The sequence below is a fragment of the Ranitomeya imitator genome, chromosome 1 (assembly GCF_032444005.1).
Source record: "Ranitomeya imitator isolate aRanImi1 chromosome 1, aRanImi1.pri, whole genome shotgun sequence".
NCBI lineage: Eukaryota > Metazoa > Chordata > Amphibia > Anura > Dendrobatidae > Ranitomeya > Ranitomeya imitator.
In genome coordinates this window covers 752,701,329-752,718,797 of record NC_091282.1, presented here as the reverse complement: position 1 = coordinate 752,718,797, position 17,469 = coordinate 752,701,329, and positions in this window count along the sequence as shown.

The following is a 17,469-nucleotide window of genomic DNA, read 5'->3' as shown; positions in this document are numbered from 1 at the left end:
GCGTTGGAAGAAAACACGCCTGCCAAACAACTTCAGTGTTTTCAAACAAGCTACACTTGCCTTCAAACTAGCCCTCACTTCTGCTAAACAGACCTATTTCACTAACCTTGTATCCTTACTATCCTACAACCCAAAACAACTGTTCAGCACATGTAACTCTCTCCTCCGCCCACCACTGCCACCTCCAACTCCCCTCATCTCTTCTGAAGACTTTGCCACCTACTTCAAAAACAAGATCGACCAAACAAGGCACTGAAGGAGAACTTGCCTCCTTTCCAAATCACACCTCACCACCTGTGCACTTGACCCCATCCCTTCCCACCTGCTTCCCAACCTCACTATTATGCTCATTCCAGCCCTAACCCATCTCTTTAACCTATCGCTATCTTCTGGTACCTTCCCCTCAGCCTTCAAACATGCCACCATCACACACATCCTCAAAAAAGCTAACCTTGACCCAACTGCTATGCCCAGCTATCGCCCCATATCACTGCTTCCAAACTCCTTGAACAGCATGTCCATGGTCAACTTTCCTCCCACCTCTCATCTAACTCTCTCCTTGACAACCTCCAATCTGGCTTCCGCCCCCACCACTCCACTGAAACTGTTCTGACCAAAATTACTAATGACTTACAGCCAAAGTTAACAGTTCTCCATTCTCCTCCTTCTCGACCTGTCCTGTGCTTTTGACAGTCGACCACTGCCTACTGCTACAGATTCTTCCTTCCCTTGGCATCAAAGACCTTGCCCTGTCCTGGATCGCCTCATACCTTACATTTAGCGTTTCCCACGCCCACACTACCTCCTCATCCTGCCCTCTCTCTGTTGGAGTCCCTCAAGGCTCTGTCCTAGGGCCCCTACTTTTTTCCATCTATACCCTTGGCCTAAGACAAGTCAAAGTCCCATGGCTTCCAGTACCGCCTGTATGCAGACGACACTCAGATCTACCTCTGGCCCAGATGTCACCTCTCTGCTGTCCAGAATCCCGAAGTGTCTATCAGCCATATCCTCCTTCAACTCTTTCTTCCTAAAACTCTCTCCTGCCCCTGAAATCCGCTGCCTCGGGGTAACTCTCGACTCTGCCCTGTCCTTCAAACCGCACGTCCAAACTTTTGCCACCTCCTGTCGCCTCCAAAAATATTGCCAGAATCCGTCCCTTCCTCACCCCACAATCTACTAAAACTCTTCTGCATGCCTTCGTCATCTCCCGCCTCGATTACTGCAAAACCCTCATCTGTGGCCTCCCCGCTAACTCCCTTGCACCACTGCAGTCTGTCTTCAACTCTGCTGCCCGGCTAATCCACCTCTCTCCTTGCTACCTCCCCTGCTTCTCACCTCTGAAAATCCCTCCACTGGCTCCCAATTCCCCAACGAATCCAGTTCAAACTACTAACACTGATCTACAAAGCCATCCACAACCTATCCTGTCATGATCCCAATGGCAGGGGATCACAAAAGGACAAGCACAAAAACAAAACAAGCTCTAGGGTGATGGAACCTGAGCTGACCGCGATCCTGAACCTAAACACACAACTAGCAGTAGCCGGGGAACGTGCCTACGATGATTCCTAGACGTCTCGCGCCAGCCGAAGGATTAACTTCCCCTATAAGAAGAATCACAGAACTCACTTGCCTCCAGAGAAACACCCCACAGAAATAGCAGCCCCCCACATGTAATAACGGTGAAATGAGAGGAAAGCACATACGTAGTTATGAAAATAGAATCAGCAAAAATGAGGCCCGCTAAAGCTAGATAGCAGAGGATACAAAAGTGAACTGCGCGGTCAGCGAAAAACCCTTAAAAAAACCATCCTGAAATTACTTGAACTCATGTGCCAACTCATGGAACATGAGGAGTAATTTCAGCCCACTAGAGCAACCAGCAGCAAGGAAACACATCTCTGCAAGCTGGACTAAGACAAAAATTAAGCAAAACGTGGAACAGGAAAATCAAAACTTAGCTTGTCCTGAAGATAACAGACGCAGGGAGCAGAGGTAAAAAGACACGCTGATTACATTGATAGCCGGCGAGGAAATGACAAAAAAGCCAGGTTTAATAGGAAACTCCCATAACCTGATGGAACAGGTGGACACCAGAGACCGCAGAGAACACAAGTCACCCAGTACCATCTGTAACCACCAGAGGGAGCCCAAAAACAGAACTCACAACACTATCCCCTCTCTATATCTCTGAACTAATCTCCCAATATCTTCCCTGACGCAATCTTCGATCTTCCCAAGACCTCATACACTCCTCTGCACTTATTCACTCCTCACACAACCGCCTCCAAGATTTCTCCCAAATATCCCCATCCTCTGGAATTCTACGCCTCAACACGTCCGATTATCCACCACCCTTGGATCCTTCAGACGCAACCTGAAAACCCATCTCTTCAGGAAAATCTACATCCTGCAATAACTATTCTGCCCTCACCAACCGCCCGGGCTGCCCCCTCACCAACCGCCCGGGCTGCCGCCTCACCAACCGCCCGAGCTGCCGCCTCACCAACCACCCAAGCTGCCGCCTCACCACCACCAGGGCTGCTGCATCCCCGACCGTCTGTCTCTTCCCCAGTATCCCGTAGAATGTCCGCAAGGAAAGGGTCTTCTCCCCTCTGTACCAGTCTTTCATCATAAGTTTGTGTACTGTAAATGATATTTTCAACTCTGTATTTAACCCCCTTCTCGTACAGCACCATGGAATTAATGGTGCTATATAAATAATAATAATACAGTACCCCCTTATAGCCTTTAACTGAGGGGTCCATGAAACCGGTTACACTAAAGACTATACTCCCAGTAGCCCTTACATCAGCATAGATAGAATAGTTTTTAAGCCTGATCATGCCTATCTGCCTAAAGTTGTATCTATGTTCCATGGGTCACAGGAGATATCTCTACCTTCCTTCTGTGCTAACCTCAAGAATGATAGGGAAAAGAAATTCCACACCCTACATGTCAGAAGATGCCTCCTTTACTATTTACTGGCAACAAAGCCTTGGAGGAAGAATATGGCTCTGTTTATCTCCTTCCAGGGTTCTAGGAAAGGGACGGGAGCCTCGAAGAGTACCCTATCCAAATGGTGTAGGGAAGCTATCAGGTTGGCCTATGTAGGCGCAGGAAGACCAGCCCCTGACTACCTGAAAGCCCACTCTACGAGAGTAACAGCAACGTCTTGGGCAGAAAGAGCAGACGTGTTCATTGACCATATCTATAAGGCAGCTACGTGGTCTTCACCCTCTACCTTTTATAGCCACTATAGACTTGATCTGCCTTCCTCTTCTGATCTTAAGTTTGATAAGACTGTTCTACAGGCTGTCATCCCTCCCTAATATATGAGTAATTCTCTATAATTTATCTCATTGGAGCTGGCATGGGTGACAGAAAAACACGTATATTACTTACTGGTAGTATGTTTTTTTGGATCGCATGACAGCACCCTTACATTCCTTCCTGTTACTAAGTTCATCACCTTCCAGTTGATGGGTTATTGTATATAGTGCACCACTTGTGGTGTGGTTAGACATAGTTTGTATATAGATATGTGTACACAAACTCGGAGGTCTTCTCATGCTCTGTAATCCACTGATGCGGAGAGAAGAGTCGCCCTTTTCATCTTCAAGGTTTTCTGTCCTTGCAAGTAGATCCCCCTCTCTCATTGGTGCTGTCATGGGTTCTGGAAAAACACACTACCGATAAGTAATATACGTGTTTCCTCACAAAAATGTTATTAGCCCCAAGTTTTACATTTTTTTAAAGGTTAATAGGATTTTTTTTTTTTTACAACAACCTGAGGTCCAATTTTTTCCTGAGTGTGCCAACACCCTACATGTAATCGGGAAATATTTTTCAGGCACAGTGCACAGCTCAGAAGGCAAGGAGCACCAGATTTTACTGTTGTGGTTTGCAGGTACTATGACCTACTGGGAGAGCCCCTGTGGTGCCAGAACAGCAGAATTCCCCATAAGTGACTAGGTCTGCTAACAGCTTGCATTCCCAGTGTCCGGTGGGAAGGGGTATTACAGAGGGTGATTCTATCAGTCTGAAAACGGCGCCAGATACCGCTAGACAGAGGAATGTGCTTTTCCCTTGCAGTAAGGAAGTCCCTACACTGGTGGACTATTACAGGAAATCTTCAGTTGGGATTCCATGTATTTCTTCCCCTTGTGTAGTGCTCACTACAGACACCAGCAATGAAGGATGGGGAGGGCATCTGGAAAGGAGGATACTTCAGGGCAAGTGGTCGTCGGAGATCCAGTCCCAATCGTCGAACAACAGGGATTTGTTCAGGCTGTTCCGATATAGTCCCTGGCAGGTCTGATGTTTAGAAGATTTTGTATTTTCTTCAGGTCTTAGACCAAGCTCTCTTAATAATCAAGGCCGATATCTGGACTTTACCTTTGATCATCCGTTGGCTTCTCACCCATGGGTAGCTAGGTTTGTTAATGCAATACAGAGGTTAAGGCCTGCTATAAGGCGGTTGGTGCCTGCGTGGGACTTCAAGCTAGTCCTTAGTGCCCTTTGTAAAGACCCTTATGTGTCTGGGGGAAGCATGATCATCTCATGTCGCACCATTAAGACAGCGTTCTTAGTGGTCATTACTACCGCAAAAAGGGTAGGGGAGATCCAAGCCCTGTCTACCTGGGATCTGTATCTCCAAATTTTGAACTATCGGTATAGTCCTTAAATTAGATCCTGCCTTTTTACAAAAAGTAATGTCAGTTCAAAAACAAAGCCAAGAGATAATCTTACCCTCTTTTTGTGAGAATCCAACAAATAAGAAAGAGTGTCTCTTCAAGCGTTGGATGTTAGACAGTCATTGTACTTCGATGCCACTCGGAGTTGGAGGCAAGATTCTAATCTGTCTATTTAATATGGGGGCAAAAATAGAGAGAAGCTTCTAAATCCACTATTGCAGATGGATCATTTCGGCTATATCCCTGGCGTACGGTTCAGAAGGGAACCACCTGGGCTGAGAGGGCGGGGGTTGAGTCAGTCAGGCAAATTTGTAGGGCTGCAACTTAGGCCAGATTAAATACATTTTGTAAGCATTATAAAATTGGATGTGTTGTCAGGTCAACAGATTGCTTTTGGGAGAAATTTTTTTCAGGCAGTGGTCCACCCTGAGGAGGTACTTTGGTATTCTCCATGGGACTGTCAGGGGGGATGTCCTGAAAAATCGGTATTAGACCTATTATGTTTCCAGGAGTCCATCCTGAAAGCAGGTTTAGTTCTGTACCTAATAGTGTTTTTTGTTTCCATGAGATCTTAACATGATATGGGAATGTAATAAAATTGTTTCGTTGCATCACTCCTTGTGTGGTACTTGAAAAAAAACTGAGGGTGGGGGAGGGGCCTTTTAAACTCGTGTGGTTCCTGTCACTGTAAGGAGGAGGACTACCTCCATGGTGCTGTCAGGATAGACTCATGGAAACATAATTACTGGTAGGTCTATTACCTTTTTTTCCATACAAATATTTATGGATAAAATATCTTTATATTTTTTAAATTTATTTTATATTTTTACAATTGTTACTCTTAATTTTTTTTAAACTTTGTTCCACTATGGGACTATAATTTATTGTAGGCTGATCACTGGTATAGCACTGACAGTGACTTGCTGATCATGCACTGCGCATGATGATCAACTTTCTCTATTTCTTCATTGGGGGACACAGGAAAACATGGGGGTAGGCTGCTGCCACTAGGAGGCTGACACTATGCACAAAAAAAGTTAGCTCCACCTCTGCAGTATACACCCCATTAACTGGCACTAGGTTTATCAGTTTTAGCTTAGTGTCAGTAGGAGGTGGACACGGGTCTTTCACTAGACCCATATCTACCTCGGTTTTTGGTGTTTACAGTAACGTTTCTTCTTTTTCAGATGAATCTTCTCCTTTACATCTGGAGGGATACAGTGTGAACAGTCACAACTGTACTCCCATGTAGAGACTGAGTACTGTATGTACTGCCACTGCGTATCCTCATATGTCTAGCCGGCAAGACCCCAAACCCTAACACAGAAGAGTGTTTAGGTGATCCGATTATGGTCCTCGCCCCGTCTCCTACCCACTCCCCTACCAGAGCCTGTCTGTTTCAGGAAGCATGGACATCCCTCAATCTAAGAGGCTCAGATGTCTATCGATGGTCTTCTATGGAGAGGTACATCTCTTTCTCTCCCTCTCAGGTTCCTGTCAAATGGTGTTGAGGAGAAGGTTCAAGTAAAGAAGAAGAAAAGAATGAAGAAACAGGAGATCTAGCTTTCCCTTATTTTGTTGAGGGTAGGCACTGGGGATGAGCAGCGCAGCAGGGATGGGGGGGCGCAGGGTTATGGTACCATTAACTTTGGGACCTGCTTTGCAAAAAAGAAAAAAAAAAAAAAAAGAGCATGAACCGCACATCCCAAAATCATACGTTGATCTGAAGCCGCTAGGCAAAAATTAATATAACTGAATATGAGGTTTTCAGTTTAACATTCTGATCAGACTGTATGAAGCCCACTGCCACTTCACGGCAAACCTCGTAGTGGGTCCTATCGCCCTAACGGAGCGGAGCCGCGCGGCGCCCACCGCCACAGCGGCCATGCACCAGCAGGGCGGATGGCCTGTTGCCCCACAGCACCCATGCTGCAAGACTGAGTCCCCATGACTCCAAACTGTGCCGTCCCACCAGCACAAAGCCACAGCAACAATGGCCGCCACACAGCACCAACACCAAAATGTTGGTCTAGCCCATTTTGGCTCTCACTGAAGAGCTGGAGGAAGGTGAGTTTAAGTGCCGGAGAGCATGCACGCACAGACTAGCGGTGGACACCGCGTCCAGCTCCGGATCTAATAAGCTTACAGCCTAGTCCATTATCAGGGCACTGACACCTCAGTGAGTCCAAGTTGACCTACCTACTATGCTCACGAAGTGACAGGCCATCTACTTAAAACACGTAACTGAAGAAGGTCATGTGAGACCGAAACGTCTTTTTGGTTCTACACAATAAAATTCCAAGCTACTAGCATAAAGTTGAGTGCCGGGTTTATTTATATGGTCTTGAAGGTGCGGGAACCTACCCGGGCACCTCCATAGCAGTGCTCACGTCTTTGTCCACCACACTATCTTCCCCTCCTAAGGCTGTTGAAGATCAAAACAGAAGGGGTGCCGTTCATTCTGATTGCACCGGATTGGGTCGGAGGTCTTGGTTTGCAGAGATTATCAATCTTTTCGCGGACGCCCCAGGGAGGCTTACAGACAGACTGGATCTTCTATCCCAAGGACTGATCTGCCACCAGACTTCTCGGTCACTCACTTTAATGGGGCGGCTGTTAAAACCGTGATTCTGAAAGCATCCGGGTTTTCTGACCGGGTGATTGACTATAATCCAGGCTAGAAAGCAGTCGTCGTCCCGGCTCTATTATCGGACCTGGAGAGCCTATTTCAGCTGGTGTGAATCTAATAACATCCCGCCTCCCTTCCATTCTGGTGTTTCCGAAAGCAGGACTTATCGCTGGTCTGGCTCTAGGTTTGTTAAAGGCCAGGTGTCAGCACTTTCTATTTTTTTTTTTTTTTTTAAACCTATCCTCCCGTTCTCAGGTCAGAACTTTCCTCCAAGGAGTAGTGCATGTTACGCCCCCCATACTGGACACCCGTGGACCCTCGAGACCTCAATCTGGTCCTGGAAGCCCTTAGAAGTTCTCCTTTTGAACCTCTCATAGTGGTCTACCTGTCTTGGAAGGTGGTGTTCCTTGTGGCCATCACCTCCATTAGGCGCTTCTTGAAATTGGCGGCTCTTTCCTGTCACCCCCTTTCCTCCTTCTCCCCCAGGACAAGATGGTTTTGGAGCCTATACCTTCTTTCCTTCCCAAGGTGGTGTCTGCTTTTCACCTAAACGAGGATATTGTCCTCCCTTTCTTTTGCCCAGCTCTGTCTCATCCTCTGGAGCGTTCACTGAACAGGTTAGACCTGGTCAGGGCGGTGCTGGTCTATCTGGCTTTGACCGCCCCCTTCTGGAAGACGGACTCTCTCTGTCATACCAGAGGGTGCGTGTAGAGGTCTGCCGGCCCCCAAGGCTACGATTGCTCGCTGGATCCGGACGGCAAGTTTGGAGGCATATCAGGTTATGAACAGAGCGCCTCCCCGTGGAATTAAGGCACACTACCTGGGCAGTGGGCGCCTCCTGGACGGTACACCATAGGGCATCCACACTGCATCTCTGCAAAGCGGCAACCTGGTCTTCCATCCACACATTTGCCTGATTTTACAGGGTCCATACCTATGCTTCGGTGGACACCAGCCTAGGTAGAAGGATTTTGCAGACGGCAGTGGTGAGTTCTCCGACCTGAACGGAGTTTCTACTGTTCCCTCCCCACGGACTGCTTTGGAACGTCTCATGGTTTCCAGTGTCCCCCCCCCCCCCCCCCCCCCAATGAAGCGATCGAGAATATGTTACGGTGAGTAACAAAAATCCTGTTTTCTCTGAGACTTCATTGGGGGACCCAGGACCCTCCCATGTTTATCAGCTCTACTTACTGTTATATTGTTACAGCTTGAGTTGCTTGTTTCTTTTACATTTTGCTTCTCCTACTGCTTTCTCACTAACTGATTAACCTAGTGCCGGTCGGTGGGGTATACACTGTAGAGGAGGAGCTAACTTTTTTGTGCATAGTGTCAGCCTCCTAGTGGCAGCATTATACACCCATGGTTTCCTGTGTCTCCCAATGAAGGCTCCGAGAAACAGATGTTATGGTGAGTAATCAAAATTAGGGATTTTTGTGTTACTCACCGTAAAATCCTTTTCTCCGAGACGCTCATTCGGGGACACAGGACTGTGGGTGTATGCTTCTGCCGCCAGGAGGCTGACACTAAGTAATCATAAAAAAAAGTTTAGCTCCTCCTCAGTCGTATACACCCTGACACTGGCTACCAGAGAATCCAGTTTGGTGCAAAAGCAGGAGAAAAAAACACGAGAAATAATATAACAGCATAAATACAGAAAACTCATGTCTAGAAAAGTCCTACTGACTGATAAATCCAGATATAACAAAAAACAGCCATCAGGCTACCAGGGAGGGAGCTGAGTCCCTCAATGAGTTTCTCGGAGAAAAGGATTTTACGGTGAGTAACACAAAAATCCCTATTTCTCCTTCGCCTCATTGGGGGACACAGGACTGTGGGATGTCCTAAAGCAGTCCCTGGGTGGGAAATTAACTCACCAGTAATAATTATCCAGACAACCGTTGTCTATAAGTGAGTCACTGCCGCTTGAAGAATCCTTCTACCCAGACTTGCATCTGCAGAGATCTGGGAGTGGACATTATAATGTTCGGCAAAGGTATGCAAACTAGACCAGGTTGCAGCTTTGCAAACTTGTTCTGCTGAGGCCTGATGCCGAATCGCCCAGGAAGCCCCCACTGCTCTAGTGGAGTGGGCTTTGATTCCAGCCGGAACCATCATGCCCTTTGCGCGATAGGCCTCCTGAATGGCCGCTCGTATCCACCTGGCTAGGGTAGATTTCGAGGCCGCGCATCCCTTCCTGCGACCCTCTGGGAGGACAAACAGAGCATCCGTCTGATGAAAAGGAGCTGTTCGGCAAATATGTATCTCAGTGCTCTCACTAGATCCAACGTATGGAGAGCTTTTTCCACACTGTGCGTAGGCGCCGGACAAAAAGAGGGAAGAACTATATCCTCATTAATGTTGAACGAGAAAACCACCTTTGGCAAAAAGGAAGGTGCTGGTCTCAGCACTACCTTGTCCTGATGAAAACTTAGAAAGGGAGTACGACAGGAGAGGGCTGCCAGCTCTGATACCCGCCTTATGGAAGTTATGGCCACTAAAAATACGACTTTCCAAGAAAGGAAAGTCAAGGAAATATCTTGAAGAGGCTCAAAAGGAGCTTCCTGCAATGCCCTTAAGACCAAATGAAGGTCCCAAGCTTCCAAAGGAGTTTTAGAAGGATGGACCTTATGAGTGACTCCCTGAAAAAAAAAGTTCTGACCTGATGGTTAGTAGCAATCCTGCACTGAAAAAGTACCAATAAGGCCGAAATCTGCCTTTTAAGAGTACTTGGCGCAAGCCCTGAATCCAGGCCTGCTTGGAGAAAGGCTAGAATATTTGGGACAGAAAAACGCAAAGGAGGCAGCCCACGCTCTCTACACCAAGAAAGGAAAACTTTCCAAGTGTGATGGTAGATTCTGGATGAGACAGCAAATACCATGATCAGTGCACGTAAAGCCACCTCTTGGGAGATCCCTGCCTGGGTCAAAACCCAAGATTAAATGGCCAGGCTGTCAAACGTAGGACCTCTGAGTTTTGGTGGTAAATCGGCCTTTGAGATAGAAGATCCGGAAGATCGGGGAGCCGCCATGGGACCCCGGCGAGAAGCTGTACTAGGTCCGCATACCAGGTTCGCCGTGGCCAATCCGGGGCGATCAGAATAGCAGGCACTCTTTCCGACTTGATCTTCTTGATTACCCTCGGGAGCAGTGCCAGAGGAGGGAACAGATAAGAGATGAAATTGGTTCCAAGATAGTACTAGCGTGTCCACGGCAATTGTCTGTGGATCTCGGTTCCGGGAGACAAATCTGGGTACCTTGGCATTCCCTCCTGGACGCCATTAGATCCACGTCCGGAGTCCCCCATAGATGGCATATTTGCTGAAATACCTCGGGATGGAGAGACCATTCCCCGGACGCTAGACCCTGATGGCTGAGGAAATCTGCTGCCCAGTTCTCTTCGCCCGGAATGTGGACTGCTGAAATCACCGAGTGATTCCTCTCAGCCCAGAACAGTATTTGTTATACCTCCTGCATGGCTGCCTTGCTGCGGGTGCCCCCCTGATGATTTATGTAGGCCACGGCTGTGGCATTGTCCGATTGAATTCGGACAGGGCGACCTGCCAGAAGATGGTGGAAATACTGCAAAGCTAGTCGAACTGCCCGAATCTCTAAGAGATTGATGGGGAGATCTGATTCCCGAGGAGACCAGCGCCCCTGAGCTGTGTGGTGAAAAAACACTGCTCTCCAACCCAGGAGACTGGCATCTGTTGTAACCACTAGCCAATTGGTTGGGGGAAAGGGTTTCCCCCTGAGTAGGGACGAACTGTTTAACCACCATGAAAGAGCCTGCCTGACCTGGGGAGACAACCGAAATCTGTGGTTGAGGGAGAGTGGATTCCTGTTCCATACTGTTAAGATTGCCTGTTGGAGAGGTCGAAAGTGAAGCTGTGCAAACGGTGCTGCTTCTATTGTTGCAACCATCCTTCCTAACACCCTCATGCAGGCCCGAATCGTATGAGGGTATGGTTACTGGAGATTCCTCACCTCCCGCCGAAGGGCTAGGACCTTGTCCTGGGGAAGGATTGATAGGGCTTGAGAGGTGTCGAAAATCATGCCTAAAAAAGAAATTCTCCGAGATGGTTGCAGGGATGACTTCCTCAAATTTACTATCCAACCCAGACGAGAAGGGGTGTCTATGGCAATGCTGACATTTTCCTTGCAAGCTTGAAAGGTTGGCCCTTCGATCAGGAAATCGTCTAGATATGGCAAGACTACTATGCCTCAGGAGTGCAGAATGGACACCACAGTTGACATGACTTTCGTGAAAACCCTGGGGGCGGAGGCCAGATCGAAGTGTAAAGCCGTGAACTGGAAGTGTAGGTTGTTTAGAGCGAACCGGAGAAATCTTTGATGAGGAGGAAAAATGGGAATATGTAGGTTGGCATCCTGAATGTCTATTGAGGCCAAGAACTCCCTTTTCCATTGAGGCAATAACTGACCGGAGAGATTCCATCCGAAAGTAACGAACGCGGACAAAACTGTTTAAGCGTTTCAGATCCAGAATAGGTCTTACTGTTCCGTCCTTTTTGGGTACTACAAAAAGATTGGAATAAAACCCCTGAAACCTTTCTGGAACAGGAGAAATGACTCCGCTGAGATGAAGGGACTCTATGGAATTGTATAGGTCTTGTCGGTGGGACTCGGACCTGGGAAGACGGGATGGGAAGAACCGAGGAGGAGGCTGACAGACCAGCTCTATTTTGTAACCTGAAGATACGAGCTCTCCCACCCACCGGTCGTGGATTACTTGAAGCCAGACCTGGTGAAACAAAAGTAGACGTCTGCCTACTCTGTTGGAAGCACTCTGAGGAGGCCTCCAGTCACTTGGCAGAAAACCTTTGAGTCCTAGACCCTCTGGATCTAGTTGACTGGGAATGCATTCTTCCCCCCTGGTTGGCCGTATAGGAGACCCGAGTATCTCGATCCTGATTGGGTCGACCCTGTGCAGCGGAGCCCGATGCTGGAGCCCATCTAGCATTACGAAAGTGTCTGAAACGGGCCTGGAATTGGCAACGAAAAGGCTGTCTAACCCTCTGCTGTGGAAGAAACTTTCTCTTCCCTCCTGTGGAGTCAGAAATCAGCTGATCCAGTTTCTCTCCGAATAAGCGACCCCCCCCCCCCTGATACGGAAGGGTTGTATGCGACTTTTTAGAGGTAGATTCTGCCCGCCATGTTCTTAACCAGAGTGCCCTTCTAATGGCAATTGCATTAGCCGCAGCAGATGAGGCACAGTCTGCAGCATCTAAGGATGCATTGATCAGATAGCTACCAGCAAGTGCTATCTGAGAGCATATTTCCGCCAACTCTGCAGGCAAATCCCTTTCTTGAAGAGCCTTTGTTAAAAACTCTGACAAAGACATCATAGCTTTAGCAACCCAAGTTGCCGCATAAGAGGGAAAAAGTGCAGAACTTGAAGCCTCAAAAACAGAACGAGTCAAGCTCTCTATAAGGGTACCGTCACACTATACGATTTACCTAGGATCACGACCAGCGATACGACCTGGCCGTGATCGTAGGTAAATCGTAGTGTGGTCGCTGGGGAGCTGTCACACAGACAGCTCTCCAGCGACCAACGATGCCGAAGTCCCCGGTAACCAGGGTAAACATCGGGTTACTAAGCGCAGGACCGCGCTTAGTAACCCGATGTTTACCCTGGTTACCAGCGTTAAAAAAAAAAAAAAAACAGCACATACTTACATTCCGGTGTCTGACGTTTACCCTGGTTACCAGCGTAAAAAAAAAAAAAAAAAACAGCACATACTTACATTCCGGTGTCTGTCCCTTGCCGTCTGCTTCCCGCACTCAGTGACTGCCGGCCATAAAGTGAAAGCACAGCACAGCGGTGACGTCACCGCTGTGCTCTGCTTTCACTTTACGGCAGGCAGTCACTGAGAGCGGGAAGTAGACGGCAAGGGACCTGACGGACACCGGAATGTAAGTATGTGCTGTTTGTTTTTTTTTACATTTACGCTGGTAACCAGGGTAAACATCGGGTTCCTAAGCGCAGGGCCGCGCTTAGGAACCCGATGTTTACCCTGGTTACAAGCGAACGCATCGCTAGATCGCATCGCTAGATCGGTGTCACACACACTGATCTAGCGATGACAGCGGGAGATCCAGCGACGAAAGAAAGTTCCATACGATCTGCTACGACGTACGATTCTCAGCAGGATCCCTGATCGCTGCTGCGTGTCAGACACAGCGATATCGTAACGATATCGATGGAACGTCACGAATCGTACCGTCGTAGCGATCAAAATGGCACTGTGTGACGGTACCCTAAGACAATCCGTAGGATCCTTAATTGATGAGCCATTAGGAAGAGATAGCAAAGTGTTAAAGGCTAAACGGGACACCGGAGGATCTACAGAAGAATTTTCTGCCCATTTACTACATACCTCAGTAGTACCTCCGCCCACCACTGCCCCCTCCGAGTTCCCTAATCGTTGCCGAGGACTTTGCCACGCACTTCAACAATAAGATAGATCAAACAAGTCTTTGTTGTCCAACCACCACAACCCCTTTGTATGCCAGACGAATGCCCAAACCCTATAACGTCACTCTCCAAAATCTCTGAAGGGGAGCTTGCTCATCTTCTCTCCAAATCACACCTCACCACTTGTGCACTTGACACCATCCCATCTCCTCCCCAACCTCACCACCACACTAATCCCATCCCTAACCCATCTCTTCAACCTTTCAGTAACTTCTGGTACCTTCCCTTCTGCCTTCAAACATGCCACAATCACACCTATCCTCAAAAAGCCATCCCTTGACACAAGCGCTATGTCCAGCTATCGCCCCATATCTTTGCTCCCATTTGCTTCCAAACTCCTTGAGCAGCATGTCCATGCTGAACTTTCCTCTCACTTTGCATCTAACTCTCTCTTCGACAACCTACAATCTGGCTTCCGTCCCCACCATTCCACTGAGACTGCCCTGACCAAAATTACTAACGACTTACTTACAGCCAAAGCTAACAGACAATTCTCTATACTCCTCCTCCTAGACCTGTCCTCTGCCTTCGACACAGTTGACCACTGCCTCCTACTACAGATCCTCTCTTCCTTTGGGGTCAAAGATGTTGCCCTATCTTAGATCTCCTCATACCTTGCCAACCGCACATTTAGCATTTCCTACTCCCATACTAGCTCTTCATGTCACCCCCTCTCTGTTGGAGTCCCCCAAGGCTCTGTCCTAGGACCCTTACTCTTCTCAATCTAGACACTCGGCCTGGACAACTCATAAGGTCCTATGGCTTCCAGTACCATCTATATGCCGATGACACTCAGATCTACCTCTCTGGCCCAGATGTCACCTCTCTGCTCTCCAGAATCCCAGAGTGTCTATCGGTCATATCCTCCTTCTTCTCCTCTCGCTTCCTCAAGCTCAATGTGGACAAATCTGAACTCATTATCTTTCCTCCATCACGCTTATCTTCCCTACCTGATCTATCTATCAAAATAAATGAAATCACACTTTCCCCTGTCCCCAAAATCCGCTGCCTCGGAGTAACCCTTGACTCTGCCCTGTCCTTCAAACCGCACATCCAAGCTCTCGCGCCTCCAGCTCAAAAATATTTCCAGAATCCGTCCTTTCCTCAACCCACACTCTACCAAAATGCTCGTGCATGCCCTAATCATCTCCCGCCTCAACTACTGCAACATACTCCTCTGTGTCCTACCTTCTAACACTCTCGCACCCCTCCAGTCCATCCTTAACTCTGCTGCCCGACTAATTAAAGGGGCTGCATGCTGGCTGCAATATTGGATTGAAGTTCATTCTCTGTCCTCCATAGTACATGCCTGCACAAGGCAATCTTGCCTTGCGCAGGCGTGTACTATGGAGGACAGAGAATGAACTTCAATCCAATATTGCAGCCAGCAGGTAAGGAAAGGGTGAATCAAAAACCCCGCCTCCATGGCTGAAGATTGTTCCCTCCAAATTCAGGTGACAGTGTCCCTTTAACTCTCTCCTCGCTACACTCCTGCTTCACCTCTTTGCAAATCCCTTCACTGGCTCCCAATTTCCCAGCATATCCAGTTTAAATTACTAACACTGACCTACAAAGCCATCCATAACCTTTCTCCTCCGTATATTTCCACACTAATCTCTCAATATCTTCCCTCACGTAATCTCCGGTCCTCCCAAGACCTCCTCCTTTCCTCCATGCTTATTCGCTCCTCACTCGCCTCCAAGACTTCTCCCGAATATCACCCATCCTCTGGAATTCAGTGCCCCAACACATCCGGTTGTCCACTACTTTTGGATACTTCAAGGAAGCTTACGGCCACCTCAACACCATTGGAGCTACTGCAACCCTCGACCTACTGTCTCCTTCCCCATAATCGTGTAGAATGTAAGCCCGCAAGGGCAGGGTCCTCTTCCCTCTGTACCAGTCTGTCATTGTTAGTTTTGTTTACTGTAAGTGATATTTGTATTTTGATGTAACCCCTTCTCATGTACAGCACCATGGAATGAATGGTGCTATATAAATAAATAATAATAAAATAGCAAAGGGATACCTAGCCTTCAAGGCTTTTTGCCCCGAAAAACGCTTGTCCGGGTGCTCCCGGTTATGCTGAATCAGGTCCTCAAACTCGGGGTGAGAGGAAAAAACTCTATGGGCCCGTTTGGCCCGCTTAAATGAGACTTTGTTATCTGAGGATAAGGCGAGTTTGTCTTCTATCCCCAGGGACTGATTGACAGCGTCAATCAGGCTATCTACAGATTCCTGAAACCCAGGAGTCTCAAAATTAAGGGACTCTTCTGACTCATAGTCTGTCTCAACTTCCCCGCTCTCTGCTGGGGAAGGAGAACGTGATACAGAGCTCCAGGATGCCGAAGCACCTGACGGTCTGGGTGACGCTGTGCAAATTCGCTTTCCACGCATCTGTCTAGTGCGAGCGCGGCCTCTGCAGGCCGAAGGCTCCTGAGACCCCGAGGCCCTCTCCGAGACAGATGGACTGCTGGCCCTGACTGCCGGGGTCTGAAGGGATTTGATTGCTTCAGTTAGGGACGCCATGGATTGCAACAAGAACGTGACCCATTCCGGTGGAACTGCCCCAGCCTCTGCTTGAGGGGCAGGAGCCGGAGAGATTGCTGGGGAGCTAGCAGGGAAGGGGGGCTCCTGGGCACAGAGTCGCAGGCCTCGCAGAGACGATTACTCTGGGCATGCGGAAATGTAGCACGACAAGCCACATAAACGGTATATAAGACCGTGTGAGATTTGACCCTTCTAGACATGGTAATCCGTAAATGCTATACCCAGGGCCTGAGGCTGGGGAAAAAAAACAATGCTTCTGCTGTTAGGCTGGAGGGAGAAGCACTTACCTCAGTCCTGTGTCCCCACGAGTACAGTGTGGACCGAACCCCCGATGCGGAGCCCATGTGCTACCTTTATCCCCAGCAGATCACAGGAGGCAGAACCGCCGTGATGTGATGCGGCCTGTAGTAGGCCTGAAGTCGGGGCCTCGATTTTCCCTAGGCCAGGAAAGGAGGGGGCGGACCGGAAGTAGACGCGCTGGAGGGAGCGGAGCCTCACCACACGGTTTGCTGGATGGAAGCCGTGCCAGATTGACCCAGAAGTGCATGCTGGATGCTGGGCCGGAGCCTGAATCCCTGGAAAAGGCTGCGGCGCCGGCCGCACTGTACCGCTGCGGCACCGGGATGCGCCAAAAGAACCGCAGCGCCGACGGAGCTCTGGGGACTGCGGCGTCGCTCACTACCCGACGCTAGATCGGCGCAGAGATGCCCGGAGGCCTTCAAGGTAAACTGCGTCTGTGTCAGGAGCCCCCCATTTCTGCCCCTCCCCTCTTATGCAAGCTGTTTACACAGGGCCAGCGTATAGCAGGAATCCAGCGGGGGAGAGTCGAGCAAATGATGGTGCAGGAACCCTAGCTCCATTTCCTGCACTAGGACAAGCAGAGGGACCATCCATCACCCCATCTATCACCGCAGCGGAGAAGAGGTGTAGAAATAAGGGGGCCACACGGACGTCTAGGGGCACCTGTACAGCCTAGGGTCTGAATACCTCAGGGCGGTCAGGGCCAAGTCCGGTGAATGATCCCACGTTGCGGGAAAGGATATGTGGAGGATACACGCACGTGCTTGCCGATGCTGGTTTTGGGGAGATCGGACCCTC